Source organism: Salmo salar, chromosome ssa14 (assembly GCF_905237065.1).
Source record: "Salmo salar chromosome ssa14, Ssal_v3.1, whole genome shotgun sequence".
In the NCBI taxonomy this organism is placed as follows: domain Eukaryota; kingdom Metazoa; phylum Chordata; class Actinopteri; order Salmoniformes; family Salmonidae; genus Salmo; species Salmo salar.
Window position 1 is genome coordinate 30,114,335 of NC_059455.1, and position 15,453 is coordinate 30,129,787.

The 15,453-nt window shown below is 42.9% G+C and overlaps 1 protein-coding gene across 12 annotated transcripts in view; it reads right to left on the reverse strand.

Moving 5' to 3' along the window:
* Positions 1 to 15,453, reverse strand: part of LOC106569141 (adhesion G protein-coupled receptor L2) — a 128,895-nt gene that overhangs the window by 92,392 nt on the left and 21,050 nt on the right. The gene's annotated exons all lie outside the window — the stretch shown is intronic.

Consider the following 15,453-nt stretch of genomic DNA (forward strand, 5'->3'; position numbering starts at 1 on the left):
AACTGTAGCTCCACATTGACATGATTGGTTGACGGTAGGTGGGGCGGTACATCCTGTATAAACACAAATTCACTTCCTTGATAACAACCTTCACAACTGCTTTGCGAAGTGCAAGAAGTATGAATGCCCTGACTTCTGGGGAGGCCGCATCGTCATATATACTGTACGGCCAATGGAGATGCCGCATTGACCATCAAATCATTTTGTTTATAGTGCCAGTAAGCACCCTCTGTCTGCTTCCCGCTACCACTGTCAGCGGAGCTGACTTGAAGTGTCAGGTTGCATACTCAACATTTGCATAGAGAGTGACACGTCACATTTTCTGGCCTATCCAGACAAAGAATCAAATTGCTCTCCCTCTGAGTAACTGAGCCCAGACACGGCATATTAAAGGGGCCAGTCCAGCGATTTCAGCAATCATGGTCTGATCTCACTGTGATATTCTCTGCCAAAATTAGTGCTCTCAACATGAAAACACAAAATTCTAAAATCCCTTTGTGCATAAAGCTGAAGTTATAACGAGTCTAAAGACATTTGAATGGCGTCTCTGTGTCACTCAGGAGGCTTGTCATCTGTTATATAAAATGGGGCCAAATTTGTTTTGTCACTAAATATGATCATATTTATTTTACAGTTATAAGGTGAAATCTTACAGTAAGTCATTTATAATTTGATTGGTACTATATTTATAAAGCTTTTCACTCATTTTAAGCCCTATTCTTGCACTTTTGTTGAATAGGATTTTTATATATATATATATATATATTCATAATATTTGTACTACTTCAGAAAGTATTCATATGCATTGACTTATTCCACATTTTGTTGTGTTACAGCCTGAATTCAAAATTGAGTCGATTTTTTTAAACCCATCTACACAAAATACCCCATAATGACAGTGAAAACATGGTTTTAGAAATATTAGCAAATTTATTGAAAATGAAATACAGAAATATATAATTTATATAAGTATTCACACCCGAGTCAATACGTTTTAGAAGCACCTTTGGCAGCGATTATAGCTGTGAGTCTTTTTCGATACGTCTAAGAGCTTTGCACACATGGATTGTACAGTATTTGCACATTATTTTTTTTTAATTCTTCAAGCTCTGTCAAGTTGGTTGTTGATCATTGCTAAACAGCCATTTTCAAGTCATGACATTTTCAAACTGATTTTAGTCAAAACTAACTAGGCCACTCAGGAACATTCAATGTCATCTTGGTAAGCAACTCCAGTGTATATTTGACCTTGTTATTGTCCTGCTGAAAGGTGAATTTGTCTCCCAGTGTCCTCTAGGATTTTGCCTGTGCTTAGCTCTATTCCATTTATTTTAATCCTAAAAAAAACTCCATAGTCCTTGCCGATGATAAGCATACCCATAACATGATGCAGCCACCACCATTCTTATAAATATGAAGAATGGTACTCAATGATGTGTTGTGCTGGATTTGCCCCAAACATAACACTTTGTATTCAGGACATAAAGTTAATTTCATTAAATGTTTTTCAGTTTTACTTTAGTGCCTTATTACAAACAGGATGCATGTTTTGGAATAATATTTATTCTGGACAGGCTTCCTTCTTTTCACTCTGTCAATTAGGTTAGTATTGTGGAGTAACTACAATGTTGTTGATCCATCCTCAGTTTTCTCCTATCACAGCCATTAAACTCTAACTATTTTAAAGCCACCATTGGCCTCATGGTGAAATCCCTGAGGGGTTTCCTTCCTCTCCGGTAACTGATGATGCCTTCCTCTCCAGCAACTGAGGACGCCTGTATCTTTGTCGTGACTGGGTGCATTGATACACCATCCAAATTGTAATTAATAACTTCCCCATGCTCAAAGGGATACTCAATGTCTGCTTTTTTATTTTATTTAATCCATTTGAAAACGTAGGCTGTAACACAAAATGTGGAAAAAGTCAAGGGGTGTGAATACTTTCTGCACTGTATGTAGGCACTGTATGTACTTGAGCTTTTGTCTTTAAAAGTGAGTACACCTCAGAAATGTATAACTATTTTTACCAAAAAGGTGAGTTCCAAACCTTTCTAGAACTATGCAGCATTACTAGTTATTGTTAACGGCCATCTCATGACAAATAATGACTTTGGGTATGTCTTTTTAGGCAGAAATCTATATTGAGGTTTTACTCCCCAAACTCCCTTCCTCTCCTCTCAGACAGAGGAGCCGCAAGAAAAAACGGGGAGGAAAATACCGGATTGTTTGATCAGTCTGGGGGAAAAAATAAATAATAATAATAAAAAAAAATAATATAGGCCAGTTTTTTGGGGGTGGGCGATACAGACAAACGGCGAGGGCCGCGAGAGCTTTCACAGACAGACAGACAGACAGACAGACAGAACACAGCTAGGAGTTGGTTGACACTTGTCATCCTCCATTAAGGCCTCTTTGATTAGTCTTTGTTGTCGTGGAAACGGCAAACAGCTACATGCAAATGGCCTGTTCCTGCCCCAGGCTGGCCCCCATTGTTCTGGGCCCAGGCTTGACAGGGACACTTTCTCCACATGATAAAGGCGGGAGTAGCCCTTTAGGAATAAGAGTGGCCCCACCGCGGACACAGCGTGAGTCCTTCAAAAATGCCTGTCTTTTTTGTCGTTTTATTCTTCAATATTACTGGTAGCCACATCTCTGGAAAAAAGAGGGGATCTTCCAAAGCCAAGCATTCCTTCCCAACTGAGCTGGATGCCTCCATAATCCAATATCCGGAATTAAGAAGGGGGGGCGGGGAGAATCTAAAGCATATTTGAATACTTAACATGTGAGAACAAAGCGGTAACAAGGTTTCGCCTATTTTTTCCCTTTCTGTTCTCCGCAGTATTTCTAATCTGTTCAATTGCTCAATGGAACTTATTGATTGCAGGCCAAGGAAATAATTTAAAAACAATAGACTAGAATAATTTCTAAATAAAATACATTGAAGAAAATAACGGTGACTTCAAAAAGGCAATTGCATTTATTAAACAAAACATAACTAGTCTCTAATTGTAAATATGTCCACGACATTCTAAAACTCAAGCCGAAAAGTATTATTTTGTTAAGAGATCATACAAGTCTCTCTGTTTAAAACCCTCTGCATCACAAAATAAATGAAATCTACTGCAACTGTCTGCTGTTTGATACAATCTCACAAATACTATGTAACATGAAGACACACATTAAAACACCTGGGAGTGAGGTGGGAGATGAGGAAGATGACTTGGGGAGTTGCAAAAAAATAACAAGTCTGCTTGAAAAACAGGCAGTTAAGACTTGACCACTTTACGACAGGCCCACATTTCATTACTGTTACGTTCCCCAGTTTCTGTGTTGTAGTTTGTGTATTTGTGAGTGTGTTTCAGGTAATGGCTTCCTGAAGTTCTCCAAGCAGCTGATTGGTCGGCCCCATTGCTGATTGGAGAGCTGACCCCGCCCCCTCATCAGGACGCAGCTGTCTCCAATTACCAAGCCAACCTAAAGCTATATAAGCCAGTGTTCTGTTGCTCAGAAGGAGAGAGGATTGCTGAGAGAGGAGGCTAATGGCTATAGCATGTTGGTTGTTTCTAAGAATTATGGTATGTATTGTGTTCGTTGTTGCTGAGGGAGCTGATTGGTTGTCTGTGTGTCAATAGGATGCAGTGTTTTGATTATTGAACTTAGTGGTGTTATTCTGTTTCATTTGTTCCCAGGGGGGAAGGGGAAGGCACCTAGGGAGTGTTTAGGCAAGAGGCCCGCGGGCATACATAACCCGTAGTAGTTTGTCTACGCACACTAGGAAAGACCTGGGCGGACCATCCCCTGTATTTTGGTTAGTGCACCAGGTGGTGCTAGTTAAGTAGTTGGTAGGCAGGTTAAGGTAAGAGAGGGGGCTTTGATATTTACTTTCTTTGTTTTGGTTCCGTCCAGCCCCTTTTCCCCCATGCGAAGAAATAAATTCCCTGTAAACGGTATTCTCTGCCTTTTGTCATCCTTACTCACACCTACAGTCCATACCTCTTTTACACCACAGAGAGTTGAGTTGTAGCAGGGTGTTGCGTTCCCTCTTCCGAGAGGCGTGCGTAACAATTACAACCACCAAATTACAATCGACAAAAAGATATGGCACCATCTCCATGACACTCACCCCACCCTGTCTCTGTTCCACCTTGCTGGGAATCGTTTCTAAAGACAATGTCCGACAAGACCACAGAGCAAACCCCAAAGGCTACTTCCCAGACAGACAACTGCTATCAAACACCCCCAGGTTCTGAGATACTGTACCATAAGCATTCTAAAATAGAACTGTATAAGCCAGTCAGTTCATTTGTGGTGAGATCCATGCTCTTAGTAATGTGCTTTTTCTCTCTTTAATATGGATAAAATACAATGGTGTTGGCCGTTCTCTCCAGTTCATCTCCTAGACCAGCAGTAGTCGACTAGATTCAGCCACGGGATGCATTTTGTCGTAGAGGATAGTTTGGGGGCCGGAACAAAATTATTAGTATACCTCACATTTACCACAAATAAGCCCAAAAAGAGATTGGGTTTGAAACTAACAATTTCATAGAGAACATCTATTTTTATTAGTGGGAATAGTTTTCTTAAACTAAATACATTTTTTTGCTGTATTCCTGGTGATTTTAGTCTTGACATCGGGGCTAAAATAAATCACCTGCGGGTCAGTTTTGGCCGCAGGCCACCTGTTGCTGACCCCTATCCTAGACTGTTTTCTGTTCATTTTTTTCTCAGAAAACAGTACAGGCGAGCATTACATGGATAGCATTTTGATGCGTGTCTCCATCTGGAGAACTAAAGGGGAAGGATTTGTCATATCACGAGACTAAAGCGTGATACTCAGGTGGGCCCATTCAGCAGGAGATAGTGTGAGGTAGATCCTGTCATGACAGACACTCAGGTGGGCCCATTCAGCAGGAGATAGTGTGAGGTAGATCCTGTCATGACAGACACTCAGGTGGGCCCATTCAGCAGGAGATAGTGTGAGGTAGATCCTGTCATGACAGACACTCAGGTGGGCCCATTCAGCAGGAGATTGTGTGAGGTAGATCCTGTCATGACAGGCACTCAGGTGGGCCCATTCAGCAGGAGATAGTGTGAGGTAGATCCTGTCATGACAGACACTCAGGTGCCATCCCTCTTTTCTCTGTCATGGTGAAGTCTCCTTTAAAACCCAACCTAAAATGTGATGCAATGGTGACTGATGTTCCTATTGTCCTCATTTTTTACAACAAGCGCCATTTAGTAACCTGTGTTGTCTTCAAGTTAGCAATGAAAAAACATGACAGTTCATGACCAGTTTTAAGATGGTCATACCATGGAACATTTTGCTATTACATTTAGAATTTAGGACCCCTGTTTGTATTAAAAAACAGAGTGCATTCGGAAAGTATTCAGACCCCTTTAATTTTTCCACATGTCAGAGCAAAAACCAAGCCATGAGGTTGGAGGAATTGTCCGTAGAGCTCGGAGACAGGATTGTGTCGAGGCACAGATCTGGGGGAAGATACCAAAACATTTATGCAACATTGAAGGTCCCCAAGAACACAGTGGCCTCCATCATTCTTAAATGGAAGAAGTTTGGAACCACCAAGATTCTTCCTAGAGCTGGCTGCCAGGCCAAACTGGGCAATTGGGGGAGAAGGGAGGGTCAGGGAGAACGGAGGGTCAGGGAGGTGACCAAGAACCCAATGGTCACTCTGACAGAGTTCCTCTGTGGAGAATGGAGAGAACTTTCCAGAAGGACAATCATCTCTGCAGCACTCCACCAATCAGGCCTTTTTGGTAGAGTGGCCAGACGGAAGCCACTCCCCAGTAAAAGTCACATGACAACCCACTTGGAATTTGCCAAAAGGCACCTAAAGGACTCTGACTATGAGAAACAAGATTCTCTGGTCTGATGAAAACAAGATTGAACTCTTTGGCCTGAATGCCAAGCATCACATCTGGAGGAAACCTGGCACCATCCCTACAGTGAAGCGGTGGGGGTAGCATAATTTTGTGGGGATGTTTTTCAGCGGCAGGGACTGGGAGACTAGTCAGGATCGAGGGATAGATGAGCGGAGCAAAGTACAGAGAGATCCTTGATGAAACTCTGCTCCAGAGTGCTCAGGACCTCAGACTGGGGACAAGGTTCACCTTCCAACAGGACAACGACCTTAAGCACACAGCCAAGACAACGAAGGAGTGGCTTCAGGACAGTCTCTGAATGTCCTTGAGTGCCCCAGCCAGAGCCCGGATTCAAACATCTCTGGAGAGACCTGAAAATAGCTTTGCAGCGACGCTCCCCATCCAACCTGACAGAGCTTGAGGATCTGCAGAGAATAATGGGAGAAACACCCCAAGCCTGTAGCATCATACCCAAGAAGACTCTAGGCTGTAATTAATGCCAAAAGTGCTTCAACAAAGTACTGAGTAAAGGGTTTGAATACTTATGTAAATTTGATTGAAGTTTATTTATTTTTAATACATTTGCAAAAATGACTAAAAACCTGTTTTTGCTTTGCATTAACGGGGTATTGTGAGTAGATTGATGAGAGAGAAAAAAATGCATCAATTTTAGAATAAGGCTGTAATGTAACAAAATGTGGAAAAAGTCAAGTAGTCTGAATACTTTCCGAATGCATACTGCTAAAAGCCATAGAAACGGATTGAATAACATATTCATACAAAACAGATAGTCCAAAAATAAAATCTAAACGAAGTTTGTTTTGAAGTGTCATTCCTATTTATTTATTTATATATATTTGTTTTTACACATATTTAACCCCTTTTTGGACACTGAACTACTTCCATATACATCCACACATTTTTTGAACTGGTGCCGGGCTACCTTTGAATGAGAATTGTGAGGCTTGTGGGCATCCAAAACATCCGTCATGTACGTGTTGGTGAGAGATTTACCTTTCGATGGTGTCGTCATATTAGTGTGTAGCCCAAACTTTCAGACGCTACAGACAGAAGTTGGCAGATCAGCTGTACCGACTTCAGACGAGTACCGTGACGCTTGTCGTAGAGCAAAACGGAGAAATCCATCGTGTTCATGAGAGTCATCTTTCCAGAGGGATTTGTAGCCCAAATGGTTTGGACCTTTCCATAGAGGGATTTGTAGCCCAAATGGTTTGGACGCTACAGACGTTTTCATGAAAAGACTGATTTTCAGGATGGTCTGACAAACACTGCTGTAGCTCAACCACTGATGCAGATTATCTCTAGTTTAAAGATAATAAAAAATCCCCATCAAAATTTATGGCAATTAGATTTACACACAGGCACAAAAATCGACTCAAGGGGTTTAAATTAAGACACGTTAAAAGGAAGCCATTAAGAACGAAGAGCAACATCCTTACATAGCTAATGCATATAATCCTCTCAGGGTCACCCATTAATATAGCTCATACTGACAGGGATGACACCATGTTAAAAAGATGTCTTAGAAAAACATCTGCATCCAGAGCAAACAGCTGTTAGATTATTAGTGCTTGGCAAACCAAACACCTTAGTTTTAGTAAAGAAAAAAGAAATGGCTCCCTTTGCAAAGATAAGTGTCACAAGGCTTAAATCATAGACTGTAGGGTTAAACGTTAAAAACCACTCAAGGCTGTACTTCAGATGAAAAACCTACACACACACACACACACGGGAGATCACCACGTTGACAGAATTAGTTCACTGTTGCAAGACGCCAAGAATATTGTTGCATGGTTTTTTTTGCACAGGAGTTGATGAAACACACAGAAAGAGGAGAATATGGAAGGAAAATCTCCCCTGTGTAGCAAGCTTGGCACTTTATCTCCCCTGAATGATTGTGCTGTATGCTTAAATGTTCTCAAAGCCCTATTCCTAACCCCTCACACTTAAACCCCAGCTGGGCTTTCTGCTTCAAGTCCCGGAACCAGTCAGGTGCTTCCCTAAGGGGGGGTCCCCTCCTCATCACATGGCCCTGCATGTGTGTATGTGTGTTTTGAGCCTGGCACAGGAGGCTCCTCAGTGTGTGTGTGTATGCGTGTTTTGAGCCTGGCCCAGGAGCCTCCCTCAGTGTGTGTGTGTATGCGTGTTTTGAGCCTGGCCCAGGAGGCTCCCTCAGTGTGTGTGTGTGTATGCGTGTTTTGAGCCTGGCCCAGGAGGCTCCCTCAGTGTGTGTGTGTGTGTATGCGTGTTTTGAGCCTGGCCCAGGAGGCTCCCTCAGTGTGTGTGTGTGTATGCGTGTTTTGAGCCTGGCCCAGGAGGCTCCCTCATGTGTGTGTGTGTGTGTATGCGTGTTTTGAGCCTGGCCCAGGAGGCTCCCTCAGTGTGTGTGTGTGTATGCGTGTTTTGAGCCTGGCCCAGGAGGCTTCCTCAGTGTGTGTGTGTGTGTATGCGTGTTTTGAGCCTGGCCCAGGAGGCTTCCTCAGTGTGTGTGTGTGTGTATGCGTGTTTTGAGCCTGGCCCAGGAGGCTCCCTCAGTGTGTGTGTGTGTGTATGCGTGTTTTGAGCCTGGCCCAGGAGGCTCCCTCAGTGTGTGTGTGTGTGTATGCGTGTTTTGAGCCTGGCCCAGGAGGCTCCCTCAGTGTGTGTGTGTGTGTATGCGTGTTTTGAGCCTGGCCCAGGAGGCTCCCTCAGTGTGTGTGTGTGTGTGTATGCGTGTTTTGAGCCTGGCCCAGGAGGCTCCCTCAGTGTGTGTGTGTGTATGCGTGTTTTGAGCCTGGCCCAGGAGGCTCCCTCAGTGTGTGTGTGTGTTTTGAGCCTGGCCCAGGAGGCTCCCTCAGTGTGTGTGTGTATGTGCGTTTTGAGCCTGGCCCAGGAGGCTCCCTCAGTACGGCACAGACAGAGTCAGGAGAAGTGGTGACTGGAACAGGGATTAAAGCGGTTCTGAATAATGAGGCTGAAACAGTAGGGCTGACTGGTAACTAACCAGCACCAGGAGGCTACAGGGCTAGAAGACACAGATGATAGGGGAATATACACACACACACCTATTACACAAACAAAACCACAGCCGTGAAAGTCGTACATAATATATTCATGATAACAGATACTCTAGCATGTGTTAACTTATCATTACAGTGAAGGTTCCATTCACCTCCAGACATACAGTACAACCGTGTTCCATTCACCTCCAGACATACAGTACAACCGTGTTCCATTCACCTCCAGACATACAGTACAACCGTGTTCCATTCACCTCCAGACATACAGTACAACCGTGTTCCATTCACCTCCAGACATACAGTACAACCGTGTTCCATTCACCTCCAGACATACAGTACAACCGTGTTCCATTCACCTCCAGACATACAGTACAACCGTGTTCCATTCACCTCCAGACATACAGTACAACCGTGTTCCATTCACCTCCAGACATACAGTACAACCGTGTTCCATTCACCTCCAGACATACAGTACAACCGTGTTCCATTCACCTCCAGACATACAGTACAACCGTGTTCCATTCACCTCCAGACATACAGTACAACCGTGTTCCATTCACCTCCAGACATACAGTACAACCGTGTTCCATTCACCTCCAGACATACAGTACAACCGTGTTCCATTCACCTCCAGACATACAGTACAACCGTGTTCCATTCACCTCCAGACATACAGTACAACCGTGTTCCATTCACCTCCAGACATACAGTACAACCGTGTTCCATTCACCTCCAGACATACAGTACAACCATGTTAGACATATCAGGATCCCATATACAGTCATATTAGGTGTCCCTTATAGAGCTTGGTCAAGGAAGTGAATGACAGAATCCAGACACATTCCAGTGCAGTAACATTGGAACACTAACTGACCCTTGATTGACTAGTGTGATGACTGGGATGACCTTGCCCCCTCCACCGGTCAATCCGAGCAACAAGCAGCCTGGCCACTGATAAGAGATTGACCAGATGGGGAGACCTCGGTGACAGACAGCTTCCTGGTTCCATGCTTTCCTCCTCCTCTTGGATGAGGAGCCATTGTGAGCTGGCAGCCCTGCACACTCAACGGGGGAGTATGCTACAAGAACAGGTCAATACTGATAACGTACCAGGCAAACAAAAACGCTCTTTGTGCCTCGCTCTCGGTCTCTCTATTTCTCGGTCCCCTGATTCGGGGGACTTTTCCCCCTCTTACCACACATAATACATTTCCTGCACAGCAGAAGGGTTTCTTATCTTGGGCTGTTTATACCTGCAAATCGTCCAACTGCCCGTTTGTTTGCAGGTGACCCACAGTGAGGTTACATTTCATTCCTGGACAGAAAAGTGTGGTCATGCTCTATGGCACAGCCTCCCTAGCCTTGGGGGACTACTAATACAATGCTGCTACAAGCAGAGTGGTGTTCATTCACCATCAATAGTAGACAGACCTAGCAGACAGACAGAAGCACACAAAACAAATGTGCTACTGCAGCTAAAACATGAATGGAAACAACCCAGTGACAAATGAATAGTAATCGATATGTATACTTACCTATCCTGCACTGGTTAGAACAGATAAGTGCACAACTGATAGAAATTCAGCCCACAAACATATGATCATAATTCACTTTAATGACTTCACACCGTTTAGATTTTTCCCTTTTCCCCATATCATTTTTTGGAATAATCACCATCTGGGGGTGTAAATCATATTCAACGCTGCCCCCCCCCCCCCAAAAAAAAATAATCAACTCCTTTCAAAAACGGCTACAGTGTAAAAATGTCAATGTCAACAACAAATTCCTCTAAATAGGGATAATGTCTGGACAATTTTCACAGTCTCTATGGATACAATATAATTATAGTCTACTTTCCCTTTGATACCAGCAAGATCCTTTCTTCCTATAACAAGAGAATATTCTTTTAGAAACAGGATGTTTTTCTGAACTAAACTCCCCCGGACACATTAAAGCTCAAAATCTATGTCATGATGAAGGAGAAAAAGTCTGATAATGCCCATTTAAAATATTAAATAGCACAGGTGGAAATAGTGATGGCGCAATAGGACTTTGATTGCATTGTTTGCATTGATCATTGCTATTCTTTGGTCTCACCTGTAATAACTTTTTTTCTTATTTGTTGTCTAGTATTTGCTATATTTTGTGTATATTGTTGATTCACTGTGACATACTCTTGGCTTGAATTCATCTCTATGTAAATATTACCATATGAACTGGAAATTATACTGTAATGAAATCTGACGTTGCTATTACCTTCAATCGTCTTATTCTCAAGTCTCAACGCTGTTTTGCGAATATATAAAGACAACCTACGTGTTGTTACAGGAATACTCTGATCGTTTGATTTCACTTAAAAGCCTTATGTTTCCCCTCTGGATTAAATGCATTACTTTGTCATGACATCTGTAAGCCCTAGGAAGAAGTGACTCGTGAAATCCGACTCCAAGAGTTTACATTCAGGCAGGGGTTTTCAATTCAACTGAAACTCCTCTCTACTGTAGAGAACAATATTAGTTGGCCACCTCCATTATTTGAGTTGGGTTGTTTGAGTCTGAGGAACTTCCGTTGACTCGAACTGTAGATCTCACGTCTGGAGTGGAAAAAGTAAGGCAGGGTATCTGGTCCCGTGTGTTTATATCCACCTGAGACGGTGAGGCTGTGAAGCTGGGTTGTGTTGCTGCCAGCAAACAAGATTTAGGGGCATGCAAAGCAAATTAAATCAACCTGTCAGGCGCCTTAGCTCCGACCCTATTAGATTGAGTGTCTGTTCATCATCGGGGCATAGAACAGGGAGGTTTACAATCACATCTAAATACACAATAAAAGCAGACTAGGCTTCTCCTCTCCCAAAGGCCTGCGCTCTTAAATCCTCGTTGTACATACGGACAGATGGGAACATTCTTGTTGCTGCTTTTGATTTACCAAGACCCAGGAAGACCCAAGACATCACTCCTGCTCTTAACTTAGGGTTACCCCATCTAGGGTGATATTCTTCAATGAAATACAGATCCTATTCAATGTAGTCTCATTTTAATTCCATGTTTTGGTGAAATAGTAGCTAAGTTTACCCAGTTTCTCTGTCGTTTGAATCTTTGGTTATTATTAAAATTGCACATTCTTATTCATGAAAAATTCTAAGAGGTTACGTTCAAAAAGCCACATTTCATGAATATGAACATGGTGAGAAAGCATTGTGAGGTAAAGGATTGTTATATACTGTATGATGTTACCAATATTGACTGAATTATAATGACTGTAGTTTAATAAACATATTAAGAATGTGATGGTTAAGAGTGTCTCTCAGCGACACCCCCATGCCTCCCCAATGCCTCTATCACGGCCAGATGGAAAGTCCAAACAATAACACCCGTCTTGTTTCACGGAAGACTTCCATTTGGGCCAGAATGCGCCATGAGAAAGCGATAAATCTGAGGGCATTCTGTGTGGATGTTCACAACACTGAGAACGCAGTCTCAGTCATCTGTGAATCTACCAGGGCTCAACTGATAATTCATGATAGCTCTGTCATAGACCCCTACCGTTCAGATATGAATTATAAAAACACCAAACCAAGCATATCAGTCAGATGACAGACTGGACGTTTATAGCTGGAGGCCAGTGTGGAGAAACGAGACACGATGCTTTCTCTCCATTCATTCTGCTCTGACGACTGAAAATACCAGTGTGACACATGGGAGACCATTCCATCAATACACAGCCAAGCTTACTTACTTATGGCTTGTGACCAATCATTTTGGTGAGTTGGGACTTGATAGATGGGAGTTGATAGAATAATATAATCGCTTTCAGGCAAGATCTGCTATTGAAAGCAATAGTCTAATGCATGGGACATTGCAAATGATGTGCAAATAGTTCAAGTTAAAACATTTCAGCCCTTCATATCTATTAAAGAGATTATTCAGGATTTTGGCAATGAGGCCCTTTATGTCCTTCCCCAGAGTCAGATGAACTCGTGGATACCATTTTTATGTCTCTGTGTGAAGTTTGAAAGAAGTCGCTAACTAGCACAATTACTAATTAGCGCAATGACTGGAAGTCGATGGTATCTGCTAGCAGATAGCATAGACTTCCAGTCATTGCATGAACACTAGTTAGCATTGGCTCCCGAAACCACCTCTAACTTCCTTCATACTGGACGCAGAGACGGTATCCATGAGTTCCTCTGACTCTGGGGAAGTAAATAAAGGGCCTCAATGCCAAAATCCCAAAGTATCCCTTTAAGAGTGACTACATTTTGGCCATTTTCACTGACTGAAAAAGTTGGTATATAATTCAAACTATGAATAAGTGTCAGATGAGTAAACCATGTCAAAAATAATTAGACGACTGTCTGCTTTAGTCCTCAGAAACTTTTCTTAAAGGCTGGTATTTAAATAGACAAAACATTGACACCTTTCCTCTAGAGCATTTTAATATGCTTGACAAGTACATAACAACTTGGGGTAGAAACAACATCTGAAATATATCGCCTGCAACATCCAAACACTTGTTGGGTACAAAGCAAAACAGTGTTTCCTAAGTTATACTTGATCCTTGTCTACACTGAGAGATGACACAGAAAGAAGATAAATTACTTCATCCGATTCATCTTCCTGTTTTATACATGTTTGGATGTTTCGGTTGAGGGACCTATTCTACTCCTGGAATTAACAACACAACAAGGTCTACAAAATTTCTACACAAAATAAACCGCAGGATATAATCCCCCGAAATCTTGGCTTCTTTTCTTTTTAAGTTCATTATAACTACCATTGTGAGAGGAACTTGGCATGCAGGAGCATGTGCGCCCTGGCCCTACCTTTCTAGGGTTGGCTGCTTGTCTTGCTCTGAATCTAGTTGTCAACTTCTATCTTCATATCTACAGCCTGGGCGGTCTAAAACCACCCTTGACTAACATGATACCCTCCCAGTTTGCTGCTCCAGGAATGATATGCACTACATGACCAAAAACTATGTGGACACCTGCTCGTCGAACATCTCATTCCTAAATCATGAGCAGTAATATGGAGCTGGTCCCACCTTTGCTTCTAGAACAGCCTCCACTTTTCTGGGAAGGCTTTCCACTAGATGTTGGAACATTGCTGCATAGACTTTCTTCCATTCAGCCACAAGAGCATTGTGAGGTCGGCATTGATGATGTTGGGTGATTAGGCCTGGCTCGCAGTCAGCTTTCCAATTCATCCCAAAGGTGTTCGATGGGGTTGAGGTCAGGGCTCTGTGCAGGCCAGTCAAGTTCTTCCAAACTGATCTCAGCAAACCACTTCTGTATGGACCTCTCTTTGTGCACAGGGGCATTGTCATGCTGAAACAGGCAAGGGCCTTCCCCAAACTGTTGCCACAAAGTCGGAGGCACAGAATCGTCTAGAATGTCACTGTATGCTGTAGCGTTAAGATTTCCCTTCACTGGAACTGAGAGGCCGAGCCCGAACCACAAAAAACAGCCCCAGACCCCTATTTCTCCTCCACCAAACTTTACAGTTGGCACTATGCATTGGGGCATGTAGCGTTCTCCTGGCATCCGCCAAACCCAGATTTGTCTGTCAGACTGCCAATTCGTGAAGCGTGATTCATCACTCCAGAGAACAAGTTTCCACTACTCCAGTGTCCAATGATGGCGAGCTTCACACCACTCCAGCCAACGCTTGGCATTGCGCATGGTGATCTTTGGCTTGTGTGCAGCTGCTCGGCCATGGAAACCCATTTCATGAAGCTCCCGCCAAACAGTTATTGTGCTGACGTTGCTTCCAGAGGCAGTTTGGAACTCGGTAGTGAGTGTTGCAACCGAGGACAGACCATTTTTAAGCACTACGCGCTTAAGCACTCGGCGTCCTGTTCTGTGAACTTGTGTGGCGTACCACTTTGCAGCTGAGCTGTTGTTGCGCCTAGACATTTTCACTTCACAATAACAGCACTTACAGTTGACCAGGGCAGCTCTAGCAGGGCAGAAATTTGCCGAACTGATGGTGCCACATTGAAAGTCACTGAGCTCTTCAGTAAGGCAATTCTACTGCCAATGTTTGTCTATGGAAGATTGCATGCCTGTGTGCTTGATTTTACACACCAATCAGCAGCGGGTGTGACTGAAATAGCCGAATCCACTAATTTGAAGGGGTGTCCATATACTTTTGCATATACAGTAGTGTACTTAGTCAGTATATAGCCAGACAGGATCATTTGAAAAAGCTGTGCAAATACAGAACAGAAAACACATTAATAAAATATTGTGGATAAATAGAGGGAAACAGAGATACATTTTAATATAAATATCATATGCGCTGAACCATAATTTTCGATGATCTGATTATCTCTGCATCCAATTATATCCCTATTATGCTAATACGAATGGGACTGCCATTCATAATATATTTTCTCCCTTAACACTAAAACATCATTTTTATTCATAACTACTTGCCATATTAAGGTACAAAATATGTTGGGTGGTTTTAAAAAGACCCACCAAATTGCATTTTTTGCCAACGTTAATCAACACCGATGGAATGAGGAGACAGAGTGTTTGTGCTGACTC